Raw genomic sequence first — 27,532 nt, forward strand, 5'->3', positions numbered from 1 at the left:
TGATTGTTCGAAAGATGTTCAGTAAATAAAAGACGGTACTTCCAATCTGGAGTATCTGCCTTTTTCAGATGACTGAAAGAAAGGTCACATTTGGAGGCTGTAATAAGCCATGGTGGGATGGGCTGACCTGTGGATTCTGCAAGGTTATCCAAGGACAGACCCAATTCATCCAATTGTGCCTGGATGCGAAGGCCAAAAGGAGCAATGGCAGATCGTCTGTTCTGAAAAAGTACGGCCCACTGAGGAAGGAAAACACATCCCCAGGTGGGATGCTTTGGTAAGGAACGAAGTTTCAAAGAATATGGTAAAGACAGTTGCAAACGGTGAAGGTGCAGAGAAGGTTCATGATATTCAATGTATAAGCTTTGAACTGGAGAGGTGCAAAAAACCCCAGTGCAGAGTCGAAGTCCTTGGTGATGAATGGGGTTCAGCATCTTTAAGGCCGAGGGTCTGGCAGAGCCATAGACCATTCATCCATAGTCGAGTTTTGATCGATTAAGAGCACGATATGCCTTTAACATAGAACATCAATCTGCTCCCCAACAGGCAGTAGAGAGGACACGGAGGATGTTCAGTGCTCTTGTGCATTTGACCCGTAGCTGCTTTAAGTGTGGTATAAAGGTCAGCTTACAGTCAAAAATAAGCCCCAAGAATTTGGTCTCAGGGACCACTGGCAGCGAAACTTCACCGATATGAAGTTCAGGATCAGGGTGAATACCCCGTTGGTGGCAAAAGTGCATGTAAACGGTTTTATAGAGAGAAAAATTAAAGCCATTCGCCATAGTCCACTTCAGTACACGATTGAGGGCAGTTTGTAGTTACCGCTCAATATATCTCATGTTCGATGACTGACACGAGATGTGAAAGTTGTTGACATGCAGCCCATTCGCAACAGTGAGGGAGTTGTTCAGTGATGGCATTTATCTTTATTCTGAAAAGTGTGACACTCAAAACACAGCCCTGAGGAACTCCAAGTTCCTGTACAAAAGAAGGGAAAGTGTCGAACCCACATGACTTGGAATCTCCTGTCCATTAAAAAATTTTAATAAATATGGGTAAATGGCCACGTAACCCGTATATATGGAGGTCTCACAAAATGCCATACCTCCATGTTGTGTCATAAGCCTTCTCAATGTCAAAGAATATTGATACAAGATGTTGGCGGTTGAGAAAGGCTTCTCTGATAGATGTTTCAAGACGAATTAGGTGGTCTGTGGTGGAGTGCTGTCGTCAGAACCCACACTGGGTAGACGAGAGGAGGTTGTTTGATTCAAGGAACCAAACAAGACGAGCATTAACCATCCTTTCTAATGTCTTACAGAGACAGCTCGTCAAAGCAATTGGATGGTAATTTGAAGGGATCTTGGGATCTTTCCCAAGCTTAGAGAAAGGTAAAATAATAGCCTGGAGCCAGGCATCATGAAAATCATTTTCCAGCCAGATCTGGTTAAAGACAATTAGAAGGACATCAAGAGAAGCAGGAGATGGATGGTGCAGCATGTCATAGTGTACATCATCAGGTCCAACAGATGTACTGCCAGACCAATGAAGGGCCATTTTCAGTTCCACCAGTGTAAAGGGACAATATAGTCAAAGAGACAGTCAGGTGGAAAAACAAGTGCTAGATACCCGGCAAAAGCTTTCACCTAGAGTATCGGTAATGCTCCGGACATCAGCTACCTCTTGGCCATCAGATAGTACGATCGAGAGGGGGACAGAATTGTAGTGCCCACTGACCTTTTGAATCCTGTCCCATATGACATTGGAACTGGTGGTAGAAGATATGCTAGTTGTCAACTTAATCCAAGATTCCTTCTGGCTTTGACGTCTTACCCACCAAGCATGTGCACGGGCCCTTTGGGAAGCGATGCGGTGGGATATCTATGAAAAGTATCTAAGGCCCGTTTTTGAGCCTTCCGTGCTTAGTGGCAAGCAGGATTCCACCACGGACGAGGATATCGTGGAAAACGTGTCGAGGTTTAGGAATACATTGAGCAGCTGCTTGTATAATATAGCCAGTTACCTCTGCCATACAGTCGTCTACTGATGGCTGATTCACGATGGCAGGATCAAGTTCTGCATGAGCAGTGAAAGTGGACCAGTCTGCTCAGCTTCCACTGGGGCACGTGGGTAGGGTGGCATCGGCCACGGTCAGTTTCTCTCAAAAATATAGGAAAATGATCACTGCCTAGTGGATTATTGTCAACCCTCCATGAAAAATGGGATAATAATGAAGGGGAGCAAACTGAGAGATCAATAGCGGTAAAGGACTGACTATGTGCATGAAAATATGTGGAAGAACCAGTATTGAGAAGAGAAAGGTTGTGATCAGAGAGCATACGCTCTACAGAGCGACCCCCCATCAATAACAGCACTTCCCCAGAGGGGATGATGTCCATTAAAGTCCCCCAGGAGTAGAAAGGGAGACGCCAACTGTTCAACGAGAGCATCAAGGTCTTATTGATCATATGTCTCTCCAGGGGAGAGGTAGAGAGAACAAACAGCGATGGTATGACCCAAAGAAACACGGATGGCTACGGCCTCCAAGGGTGTGTTGAATGATAAATACAGGGTGGGCACATGCTGATCAACCAATAGTGCCATCCCTCCATGTACTCATCCATCACACAGCCTGTCAATTCTGTACAGAGAAAACTGCCGAATGGTGGCTGTATCAGGAGATTTCAGAAATGTTTCTTGTAAGAAAAGACATGCAGGATGGTAGGAAGCAATCAGTGTTTTGATATCATCCTGATTAGAACGTAAACCTCGACAGTTCCATTGTATCAAGGTGGCCATTTTTAATGACGGGCAGGCGAAGTGACTGGAGAACCCTTCTGTTTACGACCACGTCTTTTTTTCGTTACTGTCCTTAATCAGAGGAGGTCTATCAACCTCCATGGATCCTGCCCTGGGTCGATTGGGCAGGTCTTTGTTGTTGGAAGGGGATTCCAGTGACTGAGGACGCGAACGAATGATTGTTTTGCCTCTTGGGGTGGGAGAAGAAAATGTATCAGAAGAAATGCCTGTATTTGAAACTGAAGGATGTGGATCTTGAGGTTTGTTGGAATGTATGGAAGGAACAGAGATGGGTGTGGAAGTCAATTCATCAACCTTTTTAACCATGGAGGTCAAAAGGCTTTTCATTTGTTTAGAAAACGATTCTCTTGGAGGCACAGAAAGATCTGTCTGCACTCCCACTGTAGTTGTGGAACGAAGTGCAGCAGCACATGTCCGAGATGGAGTGGCAGGCAGCAATTTCTGAGCCTCAGGATAACTAATGTTGAATCGTTTTCAAACGCTGCACCTCTTTTTCCTCCAACCATTTTGGGCAAGAACGAAAGTAGGAAGGGTGAGAACCATTGCAGTTGACGCAATGTGGGTCCATGTCACATTCATAGGCACTGTGGTCCTTGCCACCACAACGAGCACATGTCAGGGAACCACGACATGATGTCTTTGAGTGGCCGAACCTCTGACATTGGAAACATCAGAGAGGGTTTGGAATTTATGGTCGTACCCTGCAAATTAGATAACCTGCCTTGATGGTGGCAGGTGCACGTGATGATGTAAAGGTCAAAACGAGGGTATTTGTTGGCAGTGTAACTCCATCTTCGCGAGTAGAGATGCAACCCACTGCAGAAACTCCTTTAGTGGAGAGACAAGCGAGAATCTCTGACGCGGGGACGTTCTTCAAATCCCTCTCAACAATAACTCCTCGTGATGAATTCAAGGTAGCATGAGGGGTAACCTCAATAGGTATATCCCCAATTGCCGTTGAATTCAAGAGGAGTTCACTGTGTTGGGTTGTGGATGTTTCAACTAATATGTCCCCAGATCTAAGCTTCTTTACTGACTTTGGAGAGCCAGCAAGACCCTCTAGTCCCTTCTGAATAAAAAAGGGGGACATTTGCCCTAAAGGTTTTTCTGAAAGAGAATGTAATATAAGAAAATGGGGTACATGTGTTACAGATGTTGAAGATTGCTGCTCAGAGTCTTCAAGACGTGGTCATTTTCCTACTGACTGTTTTTTTCACTATTTTATTTAAAATGTTTGAAGGAGGATCCATAGGGAAAAAGCAAAATTTCGATACCCACTGACCCCACACACCATGGAGCCCTACGAGAGGACGCACTACAATGTCATGCAAGGACAATGCAGCAATGCCAGGGTTTCGTGAGTACTATACCCACACACCAGCATCAGGCACAATGTCCACAACACCCGTTGAGAACTTCCAACACTGGTACTTGGTTGACTCTAGCCCAAGGGGGCCACCCAAAGGCCGCCCGTCTACAGGAATTCGAGGCCAAAGTGGTGTGTTAGGGTTGGACCCCTCAACCACCAGGATCCTCTCATCCCCTTCACGGGTCGCCACGCACGGCAAACACGTGGGTGGATGTTTAGATCCAGAGAAGGTAACCAGACAGAAGATAACCTGGGAGGTAGGTCTCTTCACCACGTACAGAAATCCACACCGAGGGGTGTTTCATGAGCTCAGTCCCAGGGAATGTATAATCCAGTATGGGCGATTTTTCTGTAGATTTCTGTTTCGAATGGTGTATCATTTCTTGTGATCTTAAGATTAATAAATGCTATTTGGTCAGTTTTGCTTTGTTTTCCTGTTCACAGATGAACTTAATGTAGGGGTGTATCGAGTTAATGTGGTTGAAAAAAACTAAGTGTGTGTTCTGTAGATGTGAATCCAGCAATTGTAATGTCAACATACCTGTACCAATATGGTGGTGGGTGTAAGGCTGAATTGATCGTTTGAGATTCAATGTGTCATAAAAAAGTTGGCTAGAACTGATGACGGGATTCCCCATACTTAAGCCATTTATTTGTGGGTAGTTTTGGTTATTGAACATCAAGTTAGTTTTTGTGGTAATGAATTACATAAGGGTTGCTAATTGGTTGCTGGAGATTTACGTCAAAACCAGCCATTAAAGCTTTATGATTTAGTTGATTAAGAATAGATTTAAAGTTAAAAGTCTTTGAAAAAGAAGCGGTTGATGTTATTTAGAAAATTCCCACGCTATGTATTTACTGAGGTTATAGGTAAATGATTCACAGATCGACATTACGGGTCGTAGTGGACAATCGGGTTTATGAGGTTTGGGGGTGCTGTGTGGTTTTGGTGTGCATGAGTCGGTCCTGCATAGGTAAGAATAAAGGTTTTCCGAAATTGTTTTTTTTTTCATGTGTAGCAGTATTTTGTTTAATTGGTTTTAATGTGTTTTTTGTTGAATTTGTGCTTACTAGTTTAAATTTGTTTGAATCTAATAAGATGTTCATTTTTTGAATGTATTCATTTGTGTTCATTATAACTATAGCATTGCCTTTATCTGCTTTTTGAATTTTGATATTATCTTGTTTTACGTTGTTTGTAAAATTGATATATTTTAGTATGAGGTTGTTTTCTAGTTTTCTGTGAAATTATGTTGATGGTTTTCCGTAAAAATTCTTTGAACAAGTTGTTTAAGATCCTTTTTTAGGATGTTTCGGGGTAATAGATGTTTTCAGTTCTACCTGGAAAGATTGGTTGGTTGTCTGGAATAAATGTCGAAGTTGTCTTCTATCTGGTGGTTGCTTTTTCAATTGTTTTGTTGGTGTTTTCAGTTTGTTTGTTTGTTTTAAATTTCGCACAAAGCTACTCGAGGGCTATCTGTGCTAGTCGTCCGTAATTTAGTAGTGTAAGACTAGAGGGAAGGCAGCAAGTCATCACCACTCACCTCTAGCTCCTGGGCTATTCTTTTACCAATGAATAGTGGCATTCATCGTAACATTATAACGCCCCCACGGCTGAAAGGGCGAGCATGTTTGGCGCGACAGGGATGCGAACCCGCGCCCCTCAGATTATGAGTCGAACGCCTTAAACCCACCTAGCCATGCCGGGCCTCCAGTTTATGTAGAACACCAATCTTATTTATAAAATATATTGCAACAAGTTCCACGACTTATATATTGAAAAAACAAGCAGAAAATGGAAATCAGATTCAAAGAACACAAAAAACCTCCACACGTTTCTGAATACTGCAAATCAAATAAACACAACATTACCATATAAAACACCCAGATACTAAGTAGAGAAACAAATATAAGCAAACACAAAATCAAATAAGCCCTACTTATACAGCAACTAAAACCAGAGTTAAACCAATAAAGTAACATTAATTAATAACCTAACCTCTAACTGCAACGACCCCTTCAATCTCGTACCTGTTTACATTCTCGCCCCTGAGACATGTGACCGGCAACGATCAGTTGCAAACTCTTTTAACCTAAAGATGACCTAAGAAGGTCGAAACGTTGTTTTCTGCTTTATTTTGGTAAAAGTGTTAATACTCATACCAACCGTCTTGAGATACACGAATCCTGGACTGTTCGTCCGCAGCCTGGTAAGCTAACAACAAAGTCAGGGCTCGCTCTAAGAGGTGAATAGAATAATGGGGAACACAGACGAGATACAATATACATGACTTCAGTTTATCTATATTATTGTTATTATTATTATAACAAACGTTTTACCACTAATTATGTTTCTCTTATGTGGCACATGTCACTCACGAAACAGTACTTTTGCTTCTAATATCTACGTTTTCAAACCTATACTACTTTAACTGCCCTAAAACATGCAAAAAGGCTTAATGAATATTTGATATATTTTTAATGAAACAAGAACGGTGAAACGGGTTAACGTTAGGTTACTAAACCAATAAGAGTTTTATGTTGTACATAAAAAAGAACCAGTGACAGATTTATGTATATATATAAAACCATAATTTAAGTCATAAACAAAACACATTAAAATTAAACAAAATATGCTGCTTATTTTTAAATTGCGCAATGCGAGTCCTACTTCAACAGTCACCTCTAAAACCTAGGATACATTTTATAATTCCACGTTGTAGCTTGTACCTTAGAATCTTTTTAAAAATATGTATCGTATTTTGTTTAATTTTAATGTGTTTTGTTTATGGTTTAAAAATTATGGTTATGATATAATTAATCAAAGGTTGAGATTTGTTGTTTTTAACGCATCCTTCCTCATGAGTTTGTTTACTTATTTGGCTTCATTTGGATGTAATTATTTAATTTCATTATATATATAAATACACTTCTGTATCAACTCATATGCTTTGTGTTAGTTTTATCCTAACATCATTATAGCAACATGATTTAAATACGGCAATAATAATTAAACCACTACCAACGTATCCAGGATTTGAAGAAAGATAGATGTGGAGTCAAGTTGCAACGGCGGGAGAAATGAAAGAAAGGAGTTTGGCTTTCATTAAATAACTGTAAACACACCATTCACACCACAACGTAGTAGCATTTCGTATGTTTGTACGTTGCAATTTGTACTGTCGTGACACCAGTCAAACGTGCGCATTCCACGAATCATGAAACGAATTATGCACTGTATGCTATAACATAGCACAAAACAGCAACCTCAAAAACCAGAAATAAAATATGTTTGTTACTATTAATTTTGGCTTTATTTACTCTTGAAACAGAACACTTTTGGAAACTCCGAGGAAAATACATCTAGGTAATTATATCGTGAGCCGTGATACAACTCAACTGATGTACCGTTCGATACAATTTGCTTATCACAAAATTTGTCAATCTTTCAGTAAACATTATAAAACAGAATAAATCAGAATTTATAATTCTGATATAAGTAAGGAGTATTACGTCTTCTTTTCTTTTATCAAAAACATTACATGTAAAGTAACAAGTTAAATAAACAGATATTAACTTTTGTTTTTTACTTTTCTTGACAGCTGTAATTTAGTTGATCAAACCTGAGAATCTGAAAAACACACTAACGTGTGAAGTACTTAAATAGTACAATGTTAGTAATACAAATAATAAACTGCATATAATACTGTCACACTTCGTAACAAACCGGTGGTAAAACTTCTGTATCGACTACTATGATGATACACACCCTAGTAATTAGATATGGAACACTAATATTTTTTATTGAGTGTGAACAATTAGCACAAAACTCCCATCTAAAGTAATAATACACAAAATATAATTAGTTGCTTCTTTCTAATAGTTTGTCTGATTTCATAGTGAAACAAAAAGATTCCCACAGTGTAGAGAGACTCACCACTTTACTCATCTCATGGTAACACTAGTGTCAGCCTCAAGTGTTGACATGTTCTTTAACTATGTATGATTATTCATCTATTTAGAATCTCGATATTTTTAACATACAGATTAAAACAGCCTCGCATGAAACTGTGTTACTATAACACAATTATACATCTAACCTCATTTTCATTATGCGTAATGTTACTATCGTTCGTCCAAACTCAGCTACATTACCACATAACAATATGTAGTCTAATTATAATCATGTGTGACTCTAGTCGCCCGACCTCAGCTACATTACCATACAACAATATACAGTATAATTATAAACGTCTGATTCTAGTCGTCCAAACTCAGCTATATTACCATACAACAATATATAGTCTAGTTCTAATCATACGTAATTCTAGTCGTTCAAAGTAAGCTACATTATCATACAACAATATACAGTCTAATTCTAATCATGCGTAATTCTAGTCGTTCAAAGTAAGCTACATTATCATACAACAATATACAGTCTAATTCTAATCATGCGTAATTCTAGTCGTTCAAAGTAAGCTTCATTACCATAAAATATATAGTCTAATTATAATAATGCGTAATTATAATCGTTCAAAGTCAGCTACATTACCATACAACAATATATAGTTTAATTCCAATCATCCGTAATTCTAGTCATCCAAACTCAGCTACATTACCATACAACAATATAGTTTAATTCTAATCATGCGTAATTCTAGTTGTTCATACTCAGCTATATTTCCATACAATATAAAATCTAATTCTAATCTTGTGTAATTCTCGTCATTCAAAGTCGACTGTGTGTCACCACATAACTGAATCTAACGTGATTACAGCACAACAGTGATCGTTTAAACACACATCACTACTGTTTTGATTTTAGCTTTAACTTTAGACACGTTTTAATCACTTCGACGATCTTTGTGTTCTAACAATAGCAATAAAATCATTGTACTCCCCTCCCCCCAAACATGAAAACGGTGAGAAAAAAACATCAACCTCCAAAACTTTACGTAACAACGTCAGAGCAGCATCAGCGTTGTTGAGGCTTTGGTCTAAAATTAACAGTGCCAGAAATAGCGACTCATCATGACGTTTCATTTTCGGACATAACACTTAATTAATAATTTAAAATAAATCTGGTTTAAAAATGCAAACATTGTTGAAAATATCGCTCCAGATACAAGTAGAAAAACAAAACCACAACCGATTGTTTTGAAGCCCCATGCTAGTAAGTTAAAAATAGAAACTGAATGTGTTTCTTATTTTTAACTCGTGCTGAAATGCAACAAAACGCGTGACGTTCTACCGTTTAAAATCACAGTTGAGGGACTTATTTGAATTTTAACTTTCGAAATTTTCTTGGGAGGTCGGAACGGGTCCCCTTAAATCCTTGAATAATCTGATCACCCTGCTGCTTGAATCCTCTGATACAATGTCAACACTGAACATAAATAATAAACGAAATCCCTCTGACCAAAGTCGCATTTTCTCTTGTTAAGAACTGAACAAAACTACCAATAATAATAATTACCACATAGACATCGTTAAACACAACAAAATACATGATCATGTCTCCATATAAATGTGTGGCGATATTAATACAATTATGTAATCAAATGGTCATTAAAAACTTCACGCCTTTTTTTTTTATCGTCAAGAATAGAGAGACCCAAACCGTGTTATTTATTTATAGACAGATCGTTGAGCGTGACCTATTTACTTCTTAACATTCCCCAACCCCAAAAATAACCGGAACACTTTCTTTACTAGTCTACTAAAATCATAGTTTAATAATACTGAGAAGTCACTGCACAATGTAGTTCACCTGTAAAAGTACAGGTAGTTTGTTTGTTTGTTTTTGAATTTCGCACAAAGCTACTCGAGGGCTATCTGTGCTAGCCGTCCCTAATTTAGCAGTGCAAGACTAGAGGGAAGGCAGCTAGTCATTACCACCTACCGCCACCTCTTGGGCTACTCTTATTAGCGAATAGTGGGATTTACCGTAACTTTATAACGCCCCCCACAGCTGAAAGGGCGAGCATATTTGGTGCGACGGATATTTGAAACCGCGAACCTTAGATTACGAGTCGAGTGCCTTAACGAAAAGAAACGGCTTGATCGCAATTAATTTACTTCAGGGAAAAATAAACATATACAAACTAAGTCGACTATAAAATTAGCGGGAAAACAAACTTCTTTTTACTCGACATAAACTGATAAAAAAAAGAAAACAAAACACAGAAGCTACGAAGCGTAGGAAAGCGACATCTATTGTCAATTCGAGTTACTTTTTCGAAATGGCGAAATGTTTTTACTAGCCGAATAATGAAATATCTTTATTATGAATCAAATTATACACGAGGAATTTTATGTAATGAAAAAATTCAGTTATGAACTAAGAAAAAATAAAACAAGCGTGGTACTCAAGAATGCGGTTTCATTACGAAACTGGTTATTTTATAAAACCCCTCATGAAACACAGCGATGCATTACTGACCACCTTTTTAAATACTATACACAGTGACAGCAAATTAAGTTGATTAGCAATTAAGTTTTAAATTAGTTAGAACACGATATTTTCAAACTCAATGTTGTTGAGAATCCAGCGAAATCCATACAGGTAAACCACTATTTATCTGCTAGGTTAGTAGTCTAATATGTGTGATAAAAATACCACTCCTATAGTTCGGGACGATCCAATGACTCAGTCACTACCAGAAATACAGTATCTTAACACACTGACTCAGAACACAGTGAACTATAAGCATCGAATTCCAAGTTTTAAAAATACTTTCTACTTAAGTCGATTTTATATTATGACAAATATCATCCTGGTTTCTTTTGTTCTCGGTTTCTGGGCAATTAGTAGTAAAAAAATGCTATTCCCGTTTATTTAATTTTCGATTTCGTGTTGCAGCCTCATAGTTATAACACCCAAACAAATAGTTTCCCGACTTTTTCTTGGTTTCTAATGTACTCTTTATATTAATGTGCAAAGGTACTCGAGGATTGTCTGCGCAGGCTAGTAAACAGCAACCTACGCCAACTCTTGTTTCTTCTTGTCTGACCTTAGTATCTGACCATCACCCTTATAAAGCACCTACGTCATAAAAATTCGTGGGATGACTTTTTTTCGGTTAGGGACGCTAGCGAAGTACCACAGATCCACTGTTTGCCACGCTACCCAGTCGGCCACGCTCAGTCTCTAAAGTACAGTTCAATAATTAGAATATAACTGAATGAATACTATTTCTGGTGTTTTATTTGGTTCTGAGGTACAGTCTGGCAAATTTATTTTAAATGAAGTAATCACGAGTTAAACAAAGTTTTTGCTTGTTTGTTGAATTTTGCGTAAAGTTACTCAAAAGCTATCTACGTTAACCGTCTCCAGTTTACATTTGATAGACTAGAGGGATGACAGCTAGTCAATACCACCCTCCGCTGGCTCTTGAGCTACTCTTAATCGAACAGTGGGATTGATTGTCACTTTATAATCCTCCTGAGGCTGTAAAGACGAGTTTGTTCGTTAATGGGGTTCAAATCCACAGATTACACGTCGCCAGACCAAGATTCTAAAACGTGATTTTACCCATTTTAACTCCAGTAATGACGTAGTTAATGCTTATATTAAATACAACCATGTATATTTTCAAACCAGTCACTAAGTGATTAACAAAACAAAAACTGTGAGTCCACTCTTGGCATTTAAAAAAAAATTTAAAAATTCGTCGAGAAATTCTCGAAGCACATCTAGGCTTCTTAATCATTATAAGGTGTTAAGCCTAAACATTGTTACCACCTAATGTCAAACTATCACAGAACACCTGGTAATACATACAAGATACAGCTAAACAAAAAGTCAATTGCACTACTAAATAAAACAGTCATACACTATAAGGTATTTTCTTAGTGTGACAACATGCAACCTAACTCTAATCTAAAACAGTTCGACCAAGAAAGGATTGAGTGTGCGACTTAAAGGAATGAAATTAAAATTGACGATCAAACTTGTAGCTACAGTTATATAGCATTCATATTATTACAGTAAATTTTCATTCGTCAGTTCGCCAGGTTGCGTTTTTTGTTTAACTTGGGGTATCTTGGTGGATGAAACACAATACACGGCTTGGCTAACCAATTAATAAATATTTACTCTAAAAGTCCTATCAATGCTATAAGTGTAGCTAAAGGTAGTTAAAGGTATGCCTTTCAGATTTACGTTTTTAGTTTTTTTCACTTTTTCTTGTCTAATTGGTACAAAAATAAAGGAAATAACGGAAAATGAGAATAAACGATCTTATAGATTTATAAACGTTTCATTAAGGGACCTGTAGCTCTTTACATTACCAGAAGAATACACGTAAAATATATGTTACTTATTTTAACATCAGCCTTAGTTCAACCAACAGACACAATCTCAAACAACAAAAAACTTGCATCACGTGCTACAAACAAGATTTGATAAACAAATGTTTATATTCCCTGTATACGCAGCACTATGACATAGATTTCAATGGATATTCTATAGTTGAGTATATTTTCCAAACAAAACGATTTAATATACGTATATTGTGCGCATGAGTGTGTCTTGTAAATAATTTATCCGGAGTTCTACAGTGCCTGGAAATTTAACGTTAAGTACACACGTTAAAACACCAACTAATTCTAAGAACTTAGCACTAAAAATAAGGAAAAACGTTTTAACATCCACACTATCTGCAATATCCAATTATAACACGTGGTACAAATAAAAAATTCCAATAATAATACACATTTATAATTAACGCAATTAGGAGCGATTTCACATACAACCACTTATTAGCGGAACTTCATGAGCCTTGAGATTTATAGCACGTGCTCAAGTACGATTTCATGTTTAAAGCCATGTAAATAAATTTGTTTATATACATTAACTTAATCACCGTACCCAGTGAGACGATACGTCATCATGTCGAACGACTTTAAACAGACATATAAACGTCTAATTAATTGTCACATTAAACATTTTCAATCCGTTATTATTTTACACTTTTAAGGCCATCGATTGGTGAAAACAAACAAACGTGACCCCAAAATATTAACAGCAAAAATAGATTTCAGCGACAGAATGGATTTTTTTTTTTAATTTTACGAATACAAAATCCTGTGTGTCATTAGCCAGTTACCCTCAACAAATACAATTTCTTTTCTTAATATAGAATGCCATTTCCAAAACTGTCTTCAATATTGAAAATGGCCATTCCACTTCCTTGAAACCTAAACAAAATTCGTGTAACTGAAAAACAAAGCGCTTGTTAGTTCAAACGAACGAATCACTCGGTTGTAATTAGGCCTACTTATATTTATGGAAATAATGTTTCGGTACAAAACTTTCCGTGTTTTACAAATGTAAATCTCTACACACGTGTGAGCATGCAAAAGAATTAATTTTTATGCCCTAGTTTATTTTTACACGCGAAGCTCGTGAACAAAATTCACATTTGATAGACAGTGTATCCCCTACTGCTATGCTGTTCCTACATATTCGGATGTCTCTTTCACACAACCTATCGCTTCCAAACTGTCTTTTGTTTAGAATTAAGCGCAAAACTACATAATGGTCTATCTGTTCTCTTCTCGCTACGGGTATCGAAACCCGGTTTCTAGCAGTGTGACCGCAGACATACCGCTGTGCCACTGGGGCACCACTGTCGTTTGTAAACTAAGTTTTACTTCTCTGTCCCTATGTATTTATGCCACGTCATTATTTTCGGTTTAATCGCTATAAATAATATTCAACCTATAAAGAAACGTGGTTGTAGCACGCTCTCTTTCCTTTAGACTTCAAAATTAGTTTAAATTTTGTTTACACGCGCAGAAATTGACTAAAGTGGTTCACGCAGTATACAGCACTTTTTAAAACTAATATCTGCTATACTTCATCCATTTCACCGAAACAAAACTAACCATACGATTTTCAGTAGAGTAAAAACACATGTGAAGCCCAGTTTTTGTATAGACGTGAATACGGTGTGCATACAAATATATATATATTTTTGAGAAAATAAATACATTTTAATAAAGTTAACTAATAAAATACATAAAATCACAAGCAATGACTGTGTTAAAAACATCAAATCCAAACCTCTGACTAATTATTAGTTTGTTGTAACTAAACCCCCCCCCCCAAAAAAAAAAAAACAAAACAGTTTTGTACCCTGGGATCTTTTCAGTTGATGCAGCGTTCTTTGTTTCTGTTTCGACTTGTTTTTGAGTTATAACAAGCATATATCACAAGCCGAGAAATTATACAAGTTACGCACTTTAAGTACGTTTAGTATTTATTTCTTAATTAAATGACAAATTGACTTTCCACATATTAATAAAAAAACAACCCTTTCGTACTTACTGTCGAGATTTTAAGGGTTTTTTTCTCTTACTTTTTTAACCACCCAATTAATTAGTATTTTCGTATACCAAAAGGTCAAAGACATCTTTACACATACAAAGGTAGTAAACGTAATAAAACTGTAATAAATCAGGATTGATTTACGGTTTCCAACAAGAAACAAGCAAGATAAACATTATTTTGATTAGTGTTTGTGTTATGGGGTAAGCGTTAACTTTTTTTAAACTGATGGCAAGGGATCGAAGCACACGACACTGGAATGATGTAGGAGACATGAACCGCTTGTTTTTTTTCTGTATCCTCGACCTCAATGAGACTCGTTTATAAAAAAAAGATTGAAAGTAGTTACTGTTAATGAGATGAATCGTGAAAAATAACGTAAGAAGAAATATTTATGGATATGGTCAGGTAAGAATTAGGGTCTATAATCACATATACTTGTAATAAGACAATAATATTATACTTATTGCACTTTTCAAAACCTTTCATTCTGGACGCGGTGAGGTTTATGACCCGTCCAAACACGGAACTTATTACCTTATCCCTTTAACAGCCGGCTTATGTAGGGTTCTGACCAATATTGTGTTTATTGCATCCCAGACAATTTGGAATTTAGTATAATGCATCATTGGAAATAGATATAATGGACATAGTGCGATGAAAATACCTTTATATATTCCTAAAAAAAACAAAAAAACTAACAACCTGAATAAATAACATAGTACTAAAATACAATAAGCACCCTAAAGGCCTAAACAAAAATGTAGTACTAAAATACGATAAACCTAATTCCATTTTCTTATGACAAGTGTTTGTGTTTTCTTATAACAAAGCCGCATCGGACTATCTGTTGAGCCCACCGAGGGGAATCGAACTCCTGATTTTAGCGGTGCAAATCCGTAGACTTACCGTTGTACTAGCGGGGAGCAGTTGTGACAAGTATAAGGACGTTTTGGCAGAAAAGGCGTTCACAACTTTCTGAACGTCGCCATCTTGGAAATGAGATCAGACAGTTTAGTCAAACAGTATAGTATATGTATGATATTCAGGTCCAGATAGATGTACAGGCTTAAATGATTACAATACAACGTTTTCTTATTCAACAGAACACAAACTAAGACGTGTAAATAATATCGTGACTTAAAATTACGAACGATTCGGTTTGCATATGTTCACGACTGGTATAAAAACGGTAAAATGCACGTGAATGTTTGTATACAGGGTGTGAGCACAGTATGAATAAATTCCTTGTGGAATACGTGGAAAGTCGCAGTATCTACCTTGTTATGTGAACCTGCACAAGTTGTACGTTATTATACTGCTGCAACTGGAGTTGTTACACGAACTTGTATGAGTTGGGGAATAATCATACAACTGGAGTTGTTGCATTGACAATCACACAGCAAGGTATGCAATTGTCATTATGGATATAATAATCGTCCTTCAGGTAATTTTCTCTTCCTTAACGGTTACTGTTCAGTAGTAATAATAATAATGTGTATGCATATGTCGGAAGCCTACTATATCATTTGAAGAATGATTTAGTTTCGCTTGAAAAACTAATAAATGCAAAAAACTGAACCGATTTTGCTCACGTGCACCTAAATCCACAACTCGTGTTGGTTTTTGTTGTTAAAAAAGGTACATTTGTAACCGTAAGTTGTATACTAAACACCTAAAGATGTCAGATGATGGGACTAGTACCTCAAGCTAATGCCTGTAATATCGTATTTTTTCTTCTTCACGTGCACAAACAGACTGTTGAAGAATTGAACTCATTTTAAAATTCCCGACTCTCAAAAATTCAATTACTAGTTTCCCAAATATTTACCTAAATATTTCCAGTTGTACCGAATTTCTAGGAAACACTTGGTTTGATTTTGGTTGTTGAAACATTTACCAAAAATTTAAGTCGCACTGGACTTTAGGAAAAAAAAACTGTTTGCTGTTGAGCACAAATGAGCTATTTGTGATCTACCCACGATGTGTATAGAGTGTGTGTGTTTTCGTATAGCAAAGCCACAAAGGGCTATCTGCTCAGCCCACCGAGGGGAATCGAACCCCTGATTTTAGCGTTGTAAATCCGAAGACATACCGCTGTACTAGCGGGGGGCAATGTGTATAGAAATCCAAGTTTCAATGTGATAAAATTACATATTACTATGAAAACACCAAAGTGGGCTTTAGGGAAAAAACAAACAAGTGAAACTGAATAAAACAGCACAGATACAAAGTACGCTCATGATCAAATATAATAATGTCATGATATACAATCCAATAAAAATAATATTTCAATGGAAGTGACGTCATCAATAAGAAGTGACGAGTTAACCGGAAGTGGCATCACCACTTCCCAGATTACGTAATTCAATGTTTACTACCAGTGGTGTTCATATATTGGCTTATTCTGGAACATTCTATGATTTTATCTTTCACAATACTCAACTATAAAGAAAATACCGGGTGCAATCACTCATTTCCTATATAAAAAAAACGCAGGAGAGTCAAAGGTAATTGATATCTGTGACACTGACAGTATTTCTGTTCGTGGCATATCTTATTACGGGTCGTGCAGTCAATAAAATCACGATCCCACAAGCACCTGATTGATTCAGTTTCATGAACAGTTTAAAAACGTGCTTAAATCGACGATGAGGTTGAAACTCCTTCAGTAAATCATGGCTGAAAATTAATCGTGACATGTGAAAGAAAAAAAGCTTAGATCACTGAAAGAAACACGTGTACTGTGTCTTGGTTACACCTGATAGTTACAAACAACGTGGACACAACTGATGAATAGCAGCGACTTTCACATTGTTTTACGTCATATAGTAGTAATGCGCGACTTAGGTAAACATTCATCTCGTTGTAAGTTTGAAATTCTGTTTAATGTATGGGTTGCTTATGTTTAGAATAGAGTCGTTATTTCGACTTACTCTGTGTGGTAATATCAAGGAAGAACTATACATGGATAACAAGTTTGATTCGCAACCAGGGTTTCTCAAGTCTAGCAGATTGATAATTCAAAAGGTTTCAGTATTTATTACTTAGCAAGACAAAAAAGTTTCCTTTGGTCATACAAAACCAACCCTGCCGGTAGTGAATATTGCCTCCCTGCAGTTGTTAATCTTTATTTTTTTTAAACTTTATAAAATATTTTACTGAGATTGGAGAAAATTGGCTTAGTGTTCGGTCGTTTTAATTTCAACTATAATGCTTTGCCATGGTTACGACGTAGATAGTACAATTAAGTCTAAATCGTTATTGTTTCTAACATCGAAACAAAACAATTCTTTCGTCAGAAAATTATCAATCCATTACAGAACTTAATGACGTAACAGTCATCAAAAGGAATTTCGCAACCTGTATCACTTGGATAGTTCAAACAGAATCCCAATGGTATGATTGTGAATGCCTTTCACAAACTGGCGAGTTAAGATTATAACCAATAGGCCTAATACCAATGACTTATGACAGGTATAATTAGTCGGAATTATTATGAATTTGTCATTTTGCTCATAACAATGAACGATATTAAGAATCTTCAACGATACTAAAAATGTTTTCATTTTTTCATACAACAATGATAAATGCATCACCGAGTGCTCCTATTCTAAGTAATTTATAAACAATAATTCAAAAGTATGGTTTATTGATAAGCAGAGAACAACGTTTCGACCTTCCGAGGTCATCTTCTAGGAACACAGAAACGTTGTTCTCTGCTTATCAATAAGTGTTAATACCCAAACCAGCCGTTCTGAGATACGTTATTTCTGAGCTTAAAATATTGTGAACTTTGAGGGTTTAATAGCCTATGATGGAATTTTAAAGACATCCGTAATTTTCTGTTTGTATGACTGTGTTTTTAATATTTATTATAAAAGTTCGTTTTTCACCAGATGAATCACGAAAACGTACATAACAAACGATCGCACATTAGCCACTAGGAGGCGTAGATTTTCTTCGTATAATGTTGGATACCGAGTGCAATTTAACCTTGATATTTGATGTGTGGATGTTGACCAGTATTATGCAACCAAGGGAAAACGTAGAGTACACCTATATCCTTATTTTGTATACTAAACCAGTGAATACAAAATTATATATTTTATACCAGGAAGCCACAAAACGGAGATAATATTAATTATTTTAAATATTGATCCAGTTAAACGATACAAAAGTAATAAACATTTAAAATATTAATAAAAATGAACTTGTGTTCAGAAACTGATAATTGTGACAGACAAAAAGGTTTACTACCAGGGGTTCCGGAGACGCAACAAACAAATAATGCTTTATTTTAGAAGTCAAATGTCAAGTGTCAACTGACAATGAACATGTCTAGCAGCATCCACCGATATTAAACGTGCAATAGGTTAAAGTTTTAGTGTATGCACTTAAAAATGCATTAGGTCAAAGATCTAGGATCGTTTCCCCGACATTAAACATGCAACAACGAGTCAAAGATCAAGTGTACCCTCTGACATTATACATGCAATATGTCAAAGGTGCTGTATCTAACATACATACAGTTACATTCATTACTGAATTGATATTTGGTTCTGATCGATATAGATGGTTTAATTTAGATCAGAAGTTAATAACGTTGTATAAAGATAGAATGTTGATAATATATATAGATAAAATAGCCAACAGTTAGTACACGTACGTTTTATATTCATTGTCCCATCTTACACCAAAGCTTTGTAAAAAACTCATCTGTATAACAAATAACTCACCTGACCTTACTCCCGTGGATGCCGCAGTAGAGGGTGAAAATGTGCGAGGGGGCGCTGCTGTCGACCCTCCTATCGCTGGTGGTCTGGTGGGTAAGGTGGTGGGTTTAGATACCTTGGTGGGTAATTTACTTCCCGAAGATTTTTGGCTCATTTTATACTGAGGTATATAGGACTTCGGATTCTCTAAACACCGATAGTGGAAATTTGTAAAATGCACTAACGAGTCAGTATTGGCACGTTCAGCACCGTCTGCTCAAAACGGTTTCCATATTACGCAGTCCGTTTGTGTCGCCCTCTATGTTCGTTCTCGTATATCGCATTGCAGCTATCGGGTCTTGTAACAGCAACAACATAAGAAAGCTTATAACCAATAGCGAGGTTTTCACAATCCCACGAACGAAATCACAGATCTTACACACACAGAGAGGAGTATACACGCATTGTTAATATGTCACACCCTCTTGAAGACACTTTAAAGTGGGTGACAAGCTCACATTCTGTAAAGTACCGACGATTCTGCTGGTAAACGGTTTGAGTTGCTGCAGGTTTCGCGCGTTTACGTCATACACCAGTTTAACACTCGGATATATTCTCTAAGTACTGCTAGTGTAGAGCCATACAGTTAAAAGAAATGATTCTTTCACTTGAAATATGATTATTCTGGTTAACGTAACGCTGTTTCTTGTGTTCGGTTACGTCATGCCCTCTAATGGTGCTAACTGCAGTTGACACTCTCAAATCCTGTAAATATAAGCAACAAAATATTTAATACAACATCCACTTATTAATGTCACAAATTGCTCACTTATTAACTCTACAATTTCAAGTTTTTACTTACATTTTTCACTGGGGATATGAACTAGAACTGACATAGCGCTGAAATATGATTGAGGAAAAAAATGTGAAAATTAAACGTTCTTGATAAACCAGTTATAAATTCACAAATGCCATGCTATAGAATGAAAAATTAGTCAGATAACCATAGATTCTAACCCTCTTTGTTAAACAATATGTAACAAAAATAACCAACAAGGATAACCCATTATTTACTTTCTGTGGTATATACTGGTGTATAGAAGACATTTTAATATTATAAATACACGACCTTATACCATCGAATTGTTTTGTTGTTTTTTTTATTAGAGACTCAACGTTTCGTTTTACAGCTTCGTCAGTAGGGTTCCACTAAAACAAGAACCGGATCTGACAGTACAAATCGTCAAACAATGGAAAACTGACAGTACAGACAACAGTGAAGGCAGAAACCAGTTCTAACATCTCTTTAAAATAAGTACACTACAATAGTAATAAAACCCAGTGATGGTAGTCCTTTTTCATATATACGTAGGTGTCGTGAGTAACAAATATAAAGTTAGTCACGGCTTATCAGGTTTTCCCATCACATATACTATCCACGTAACAGCTATAAAGCTATCGTTTATAAAATGTCTAATGAGTTCAGTTTTTCTGTATGTAACGGATGATGTTCGAAATGATCCATTACTCTATTTACTTTGGCGAGTTTTAACAGTTCACAGAGAGACTGGGTGAACACGTCAACCCTAACGACAGTTAGAAAAAGTTGTTCAAAATCTAGATCTTATAAGAAAAATCTGGAAACAGGCCGCGAACTTTCTGGATAAGATAGAAAACAGATTTATAACTAAATCACCCATACAGTGACCTCCAATACGGTTTGTGGTCACACGTCGTTTTAATGTTACCTCGAACACCAAGAAAGTGAGTTTGGAAAGGTAGAATTACGTGATAGAATATAATTATAATACGATACTGTGTGAATATGTCACTATATGCGCCTAAACTGTTCGTCCCACAGACTTCCATGTGGTACCAAACGAATCGTCTCGGCCCTCAGGCTTGCAAAAAGGTAAACGTTTTCACACGACCCTTTAAGGAACCAAGGTATTTCGCAAAAACACTTTGCGGGATTTCACGAAAGCTGACCCCAAATCTGCCATTGGTGTACGTTAGAGCCTTTACATACGTAAATACTTTACATAGGCCTACAAATTGCCGTTCGACAACGATAATTAAACTGGAAGAGTGCAAATTAGAAGTTCAAGTATTAAGTTTAAATTATAGCAGCCCTTTAAACATGAGATATAGGCTCACATGTTTGTTAAACATATCTAAATACCAGTTTTGGTTTGGTTTGAATTTCGCGCAAAGCTATTCGAGGTCTATCTGCGCTAGCCGTTCCTTATTTGAAAGTATAAGACCAGAGGGAAGGCGGCTAGTCATCACTTCTCACAATGAACTATTGGGCTACTCTTTTACCAACGAATAGTGGGATTGACCACTACATTTTACGCCCCCACGGCTGAAAGGGCAAGCATGTTTGGTGCGATGTGGATTCGAACCCACGACTCTCAGATTACGAGTCGAGTGCCTTATCCACTTGGCCATGCCGAGCCAAATACTAGTTCAGCACCTAAAACCCATTCCACGATTCTTTATTCTTTCAAATACATCTACCCATATAGGAAGGTAAACTTGAAGACCTGACTGAGATCTTCAGATACACCATTTGAACTTAAGTTTTTTTTAACATGTGAACACTAAAGTAACCGTTCGTATACCACTTATTCTTATGGACAGAGACCTTTAGTGTAAAAAAAAACCCATCTCTTTTAAGCTTGTGTCTCATAAGAGAAACAAACACAATCATTTATACATGTAAGTGTAGTCTCTTGCTAGTTTGAAGTAATTATAGAAATAAAAAGAGGATAATTTTGATTTATTTTGCATTTTTATGGTAGTTGCAAGGTTGGTCAAATCGGCCGACTTCCCATGAAATTAGGGTATTGAATAAGGCACTATATGCGAATAGCCAAACCTCTAATTTTGAAATAGTGGAGAGAGAAAGTAACTATAGTTAGTACACTTGTCTAATTTAATAGTGGAATTTCACTGCTACTCTTATAGCATACCTACGCCCCAAAACTGCAAAGCTCATTTTTGCGGCAACGAATTACAAATTAATAATTCTCCGATTCACAGTTTGGGTATACCAATTACAACGCCAAGCCCTGTATGTGTGGTACACTTTTTTTAATTGGGCCAGATAATTGACTAGGAAATGGTATCGAAATTGTAAAATGTTACAATCGTTGAAAACAAACGTTAAAAAATAAACTCAAACAAGTGCACGAATATTTGTGTAAAATATGAAAACGTTACATACCCGAAATTAGATTATTTGGTATATACATATTTGTAGCAGATATTACTTACAAACCCGACTGGTCAATATGACCAACAGTTTCATTCTCTTTAACTATAGTCTCCTTGATTTGTTGGAGAAACGCGCAGTGAATGTATTCGTATACAATGCCAAACCTGGCGAAACCTAAATAAAAGATACAAAACTCTCCATTAAAATCAAGTAGTTATAGTGAACGCCTAGTGGGTTTACAAAAAACGACCATAAAAAACAAAATGATATGGTTTCGTTTTAATATTCTCGCATGTTTATAAAAGGTTTTTCTGCGTTAACTGCATTCTCAAGACGGCTTGTGTGGGTACTAAAACTTTAATTAAAATAAAGTACAGAAATCTGTTAACCTGAGGATGACCTAAGAAGGTCGAAACGTTGCTATAAATACACACACTTTCATTTTTACTTCTTTTTTTGGAAAATGGTGTACTAATCATGGACCTTTAGGTCCACAGTCTAGCACGCCTACCACTAGGTTAGGCCAAACAGGTCACAATTTCCAGTTTTGTTTAGATTTAAAATTTAAAAAAGATGGCGCAGAATCTATACACCTATTCTTCAGTTAATTATTACAAAACCCTGTAACGCCATAATAACCACAATATCCTATACAATTCTTAACACTCGAAACACGATTTTTTGTTGTTAAGCAAAAACCTATACAATGGGCTCCCTGTGCGCTGCCTATCACGGGTATCGAATCCGTTTTGTAGTAATATAATACAAGCTTTCAGACTTAACGCTGAGCCACGCTTGGGGGGGGGAGAGCACACAATCAAAATTCCCCTTCTAGCATTTAAAAAAGAAAAGTGGATCCGTGAATCAGAGACATAGCCATATGTCTGCAACCTCACAACGCTATAAACCCAGTTTAGATACACAAGGGCTATTTGCGTTAGCCGTCCCTAATCTAGCAGTGTAAGACTAAAAGGAAAGCAGCTAGTCATAATCACCCACCGCCAACTCTTGGGTTACTCTCTTACCAACAAATAGTAGGATTGACCATACTTTATAACGTCCCCACGACTGTTAAGGCTAGTATATTTGGTGTGACGAGGATTCGAACCCGCAACACTCAGACTGTGAGTCGAACGCCCTAACCACCCGGCCATGCCGAGCCCCGGAAAGTTACAAGTTGTATGAAAACGATCGCTTCTGAGAAAGAGAAACGGTATACAAGTATAACATCAAAATCTTTTAAACCAGAGTTACTGTGTACAAGTTTTAAGACACGTGTAGTATGGGCCACTTAATAACACAATACGATGTTTTGATATCAGTTTTAAAGAAACGTGTAGCATAGACCACGTGATAACACAATACGAAGTTGTAATACATTTTAAGAGTAGGAATTTCAGTTTGAGTTAAATACGTACATTTAGTGAGGTCATTCAACTGATTAAGAGTTGAAATTTTAGTGTGAGTAAAATACGTACATTTAGTAAGGTTATTCTACAGATAAGGAGTAGAAATTTTAGTTTAAGTAAAATATGTACATTTAGTTAGGTCATTCATTCTACAGACTGAGAGTAGGAATTTTAGTTTGAGTAAAATACGATCATTTAGTAAGGTCATTCTTCAGAATATTTCACTACTAAGTAGCAGTCACATCACGCGCAACTAGTATACCTTGCATGTAGTATATTTCTGTAGCTGATTGTGTGTGTGTGGTTTATATATGTTGTACTATGATTAACATTACCTGCTTCCATTTACGAGCATAAATCTTGTCCATCATGTCGACGACTATTTCATACAACATGAATGCATTCTCGTACTTCCATGTTATGTATGTACATATCGTATTCGTATAATTAAAAAAAAAAAATTCAGTTAAGAAAACTCAAGTTACCGAATTTTATTTTATCATTTACTACTAGTGGTTCCACACATCAAATTGTTTGTACACAAAATGTGTTGTCTGTTACACCCCCGAGTTTCTGGTTTGACCTAGTGGCTAGCGTGCCGGGTTGTAAATCTGAGGGCCCATGGTTCGCTTTCCGCACTGTACGACTGTGGTTGAGTTATAAGAATGACAGTCATACAATAATCGCCCAGGAGTAGACAGTGGGTGGGTGGTATCCATTAAATCATCAGGCGCAAAATTCAACAGTCTCCGTGAAAAGACTAACAACTGAAACAGTAAAATATCTTATATTACACGTTAAAACACACAAAAGGTTCCACCATTAATTAAGTACAAAATTGCTGATATTTTTTGTGTTAACTTATTCGTTATTAGGTATCAGATGGTCAAACCTGAAAAGAATTTAGTACATACAAACTTTAAGGGAATGCTTTAAAATATGACGTAATTTATCGATAATTCTTAGATTAAATGAACTGTGCATAACTAGGGCATCCAGCTGATGAAATTAATCCATTCTAAAATTTAGGTATGAACATAATAGCAATACATTCCATTAGCTATATCAATTACTAGTTTGATTTTTGAGTTTCGCTCTAAGTTGGTGTCTCGATACTTTCGAATTATTATTATAAGTATAAAAATATACATCCACTTAAGTATTTGTGGAACAAGTTCGGTTTGTTTGGAATTTCGCGCAAGGTTATACGAAGGCTATCTGCGTTAGCCGTCCCTAATCTAGCAGTGTAAGACAGCTAATCATCATCACCCACAACCAACTCTTGGGCTTCTTTTTTACCAACGAATAGTGGGATTAACCGTCACATTATAACGCCCCCAGGGCTGAAAGGGCGAGCATGTTTGGTGTGGCGGCGAGTTGAACCAGCGACCCTGAGATTATGATATAGGACAAGAGGCACACTTCTAGACAACTTGACTTACAATAACTCAATTGACCAGAAATGCTGTCTGCCAAACCACCGTAAGTTACTCTAATATTATTGAAACTTTACAAATTTTATAAAATGATAGTATTAGCGAATCTAGTATATTTCTACACTAATCATTTTTCTGGGGAATAGTTTTACGTCATCTCAAAAAAAAAAAGAATATAATTCTGCAGCACACTTGGAAAATGTCTTATTTCTGATAAACCGTTTAAAATCGGGTTTTCCAACCTATTTTGACACAAAAGATCACTCGACTCCAGACCGTATCTTAGACAACGTATTTACAGAGCAATTTTTTAATCCAAAAAAAGCTTAATTGTAAATGTCTACTTGCGCGACACCACGTGGAGTTGCGATACATAATTTAGGGGTTGATGGTCTCTTGCCAACTCATAAAACATTTTCGCAGAAAGTATAACATCTTTCCAGCGCTTACATTTACCCTTGAAATTCAACACTGGATACTTCCAGTGCCTCGTACTTTATTGACATCTCAATGTTTCCTAAATGTGAAGAATTTCATCGAAACGTTTCATAATGTCACCTTTAAATGGTATAATAACATAACAGAAAAATGAAAACAAAAAAACGAGCGTTTTATTTAATTATGGAAGAGCTTTGATGATAAAAATGCTGCTAATTGACTCAACATGCCACCCAGTGCTATCCTTTACGAAAGGAAAAGGAAAATTATCTCATACGACATGATGAAACAACTTCCTCTGTACGGACAAGATTAACTACACCAGAACGAAAAGCGTCCAAAGGAACTGACGTATATCTTAAATTTTAATTTAGGAAAAATATATAGTTGCTTCACTTCCATCTAGTGTTGAATATGTTATACGATTTTCAAGTACAAAAACGTGGCGTTTAATATTACAAAAAACAGCATCGATATATAGGATGAGGCACAACGAATATCTCTTCCCGTCACCAATAAAGGAAAACAAAATCACAATTAAGTGTAACAACTGAATCAGTCTTACATTACAAATGTCAGTGTTTCCTGTCGTTGTAAAAGTATCACATAAATTTCGTCATATAAAGACATGTTTGTGAAACACTATAAAATTTACCCTTACGTCTTCACCAAAGGGATCATTGTGCATTTCCTGTAGATAGCGCTTGAGATTATTACAATACAATGCTCAAACAATGAGCATCAGACATCGCCTGTAAATTTTATGTATCAGCGAAAGATGCGCAATTGCGCAATTGGTATGCACACAAGACTGAGTTGGAAAGAACAGTTTATTGGTGAATACGTTTAAAGTTTATTAAGTGTAGTAATAAGATTATTTAAAGAAAAGTGACGCACGAGAACATTAAAAAAAACAAACTAGAAAGTGGATGTCGCCAAGAAATCTTACATTTATTTTAGCTAGCAATTATCTTTTTTTCTTCTACTAGGGTAAAACATACTGTCACTCAGAAGGGTATTTTGGAAACATTTCGTAGTATACAAGTTTCTGTTTACTGCTACCGCCACCTGTTATAAACACCTATTTGTTTTTTGACACTATTAGTATCAAATAAACTATCAGAATGTTGCCACCCTTCTGTAATAAGTAAACCATATTGATTTGCTTCCGACTCGTGTTATTGTAACTTAAACACTTGTTTCTGATCATGTGGCAGTTTTGTTAGTTTGGTATAACTTTCTTGTTATACACACACACAATAACATAAGTGTACACCTGCTCAACATAAATTTCGGTTTTCAAGAATCACAAAAACATGCACGCAAATCTTTAATCTCCTGTAAAATACACGCACACTTCCACATTTAGTATGAACATTTTTCACACCAGATACTCATTATTCTGGCCCACTCATCTGAAGTATCACACATGCATTTTCGTCGAAAAGGTTTCTCCAAAGCTGAACAATCTGCATTTTTTTTTCTACTATGGGTCAGATCATCCCCGAACCTTTCTTATCCATCAATGGGAACGACGAACAGTGGGTCGGTAGTGCACACGACCTCGATTTATTTTTGAATTTCACGCAAAGCTACTCCGGGCCATCTGTGCTAGCCGTCCCTAATTTAGCAGTGTAAGACTAGAGGGAAGGCAGCTAGTCATCACCACCCACTACCAACTCTTGGGCTACTCTTTTCCAACGAATTGTGGAATTGACCGTCACATTATAACGCCCCCACGACTGGGAGGGCGAGCATGTTTGGTGCGACCGGGATTCGAACCCGCAACCTT

The 27,532-nt window shown here is 36.8% G+C and overlaps 1 pseudogene across 1 annotated transcript in view; it reads right to left on the reverse strand.

The window, feature by feature from the left end:
- LOC143244063 (CAP-Gly domain-containing linker protein 1-like) overlaps positions 1–27,532 on the reverse strand; it is a 99,232-nt pseudogene that overhangs the window by 65,211 nt on the left and 6,489 nt on the right. Inside the window, exon 3 of the transcript XR_013024885.1 lies at positions 19,262–20,002. The product of XR_013024885.1 is annotated as a CAP-Gly domain-containing linker protein 1-like (transcript). The remainder of the gene's footprint in view (positions 1–19,261; positions 20,003–27,532) is intronic.

Source organism: Tachypleus tridentatus, chromosome 2 (assembly GCF_004210375.1).
Source record: "Tachypleus tridentatus isolate NWPU-2018 chromosome 2, ASM421037v1, whole genome shotgun sequence".
NCBI classification, from domain to species: Eukaryota; Metazoa; Arthropoda; class Merostomata; order Xiphosura; family Limulidae; genus Tachypleus; species Tachypleus tridentatus.